This window comes from Miniopterus schreibersii (genome assembly GCF_964146895.1).
Source record: "Miniopterus schreibersii genome assembly, chromosome: 2".
Lineage (NCBI taxonomy): Eukaryota > Metazoa > Chordata > Mammalia > Chiroptera > Miniopteridae > Miniopterus > Miniopterus schreibersii.
Window position 1 is genome coordinate 85622959 of NC_138102.1, and position 2525 is coordinate 85625483.

Here is a 2525-nt window from a genome sequence, read left to right on the forward strand (position 1 = left end):
AGAAAGATTATTGGAAAATGGTTATCTCATCATATCACTTCCCTGCTTTAAATCTTTTATTTATTTTCCAAAATGTTGGGCATCAAGTTTAAAATCCCCAGTTGAATCACAGGCCTTTCATTACCTGAACACAGTCCACCTCTCCAGCTTTGTATCATTCCTGACCTGAGCTCTCCCAGGCAACCATTTCCAACTACCTGTCTATTTCCTGACCACACTGGGCTCTTTCACACCTCTTTTGCTCACAAAGTGATGTCCCTGCTATTCTAAATGGCTTTCTTCATCTTCTCCCTTCCACATTCACTTTAAGCACCTCTTCCTCCAGGGACTTTATTTTGATATTTGTATAGCCTTTCTCACATAAAGTCATCATGCTTAATATTATAGCAATCGGTTTCTTGTCTATCTTTATTACTAGCCATAAATTCTGGAGAAATTGTTCATTTTGATATTCTCAGCATCTAAGAGAGTGCCTGACATGTAATAACACTTAAATGTGTGTTGAATAAATAAATGTATGTATTTTGACAAAACAGATTAAGAGGAATGAGAAGAAATTGCAGGGAGGAGGAGGAGGGAATGCAACAAGCTATCAGAAAAGAGAATTGTGAAGATATGAGGGAAAAATGTTGACAATATATCTTAGCAAAGACAAGATATCAGATAACCTCTTTTCACATTTGTAACACATTATCACAATTATAAATAGGAATATTTGAAGAATTGTGCTGAAATTATATCAAAAGAGAATACTTAAAGAACAACAACAAAAAAATACTTTTACTATAACTGTGACTATACAGAAAGACTTCCGTAATATAGTTTAAAAGATGTCATCCCTACAAATATTAAAAATAAGATGAAAAAACATCTTGTTTAATAGTTTGTGTAGGCATTTGCTTGGAGAAAAAAAATGAAAATATGATCTCACATCATTTTAGAGTTGCAAATATCAGCTAATCTACCTACTGAGTCAAGATAGCAGAGTGGTAATGAGCACAGATGTGGGGTCTAACAGAACTCTTTTCATTCTGGTTTCATTGTCTACTACTTACTTCTTACTCTTTTACTGCTTACTAGCTATGTGACTTTTATTATTATCAACACTATTGTTCCACACATAAATTAAACTGACATTATAGCCTCCAAAAGAGAACTGAAAAAGTTTTTGGTTTTCCAAAGTTTATTACATTCAAGAAGCTTCATATCTATTATTTAGGAAAAGCTGAGTGATGGAGTGCTCCTGCTTCTATCTCTTTGATTTCAAGTACATAGAAGGAAAGCCATGTGACTACAATTCCTACACTCTGCTTAGGAGATATGTGTACTTTGTTAAACAGCCAGAGGCCCAGATCTAGGAGGTTTTAATACTTAATATTTTTCTTTTGCTGAATACATTTAAAAATTAGTCCTTAGTCATCTTTCCAAATATCATTTTTACCATATTTTTTCCCTTTGGGAACAAAATGTAGCTAGATTTTAGCTACATGATAAAGTTCAAAATATAAATAAAAATGATGAAGATTCATGAAATCATCAATTCATTTGTGTTTATACAGTTTCTGTGCCTCTAATATTGAGATGACTATCTCACAGCAAGGATGGTCATTTCATCTTCATAATCTCTGCCTTCTAAGAATCAATTTACACTACTTATTTTCTTTTTACACTGTATGGATTAAGTTTTCTCCTCCAGTGTGATGGATTTTTTTTTTTTTTTTGGCCCATAATCAAAACTTTATTGAGAAACAGACACCAAAATAGATCACTGTTGTATACTTACAAAATTAAATGTAGTTACATTATCCTGGTAGATTAACTAGAAATACTGAACTGATAAGGCTTTCTGTGACATAGCACAAATTCAGGAAGTTGTGTGGATCATCAGTGTTGCTTTCTTCTAAATGAGCACCCTTCTATGAGTCTAGCTTTCCCTACTATCAACTGGCATAACACTATTAAACAACCTACATAGAGATCCACCTCCTGAGCATGGCTGAAAGCTGTGGTGCTTATAGCAACCTCGACATTATACATCCATAAAATAAGAATTTGGGCTTTGAACTAACCCTTTCTTTTTGTTTATTTTTTCTTTTCCTCTTCCAAGGACAGATGTAGTAAATCTCTAGCCAAAGGCATGTTGGTCCTTTTGCAAGCCTTGATGGGCTGCATCAAGGTCTCTGAGCATTTTTAAGAACCAAATGACTAGGTGATTGCACATCTTTTTGCTGCTATTATAACAATGTCACATTTTGAGATGATTAGCAATTTCCACTGTCCTTGCTGTTTAAAATATCTTTTAAATATCTAGAATTGAATTAATGGCTTATGTTAAATCATGGACCATGAAATTAGTTGGTATTTCTAATGTTCTGCAACTCAGGCCCTAAGAAAAAAATAACATAAAAATATTGCAATTCAAAATTACTGGCCATTCCAGGTGGTGGCACAGTAGTGAAAGGTACACTCACCTCTTCCCAGAACCAAACTGGAGTTACAACTAAAATATAAGACAATCAACCTGA

At 33.8% G+C, this 2525-nt stretch overlaps 1 pseudogene across 1 annotated transcript; it reads right to left on the reverse strand.

The window, feature by feature from the left end:
- Positions 1-1884: 1884 nt before the first annotated feature.
- LOC308553226 (small ribosomal subunit protein eS27-like pseudogene) lies at positions 1885-2139 on the reverse strand (annotated as a pseudogene). The gene has a single exon. The product of its transcript is annotated as a small ribosomal subunit protein eS27-like pseudogene (transcript).
- Between the last annotated feature and the right edge of the window lie 386 nt (positions 2140-2525).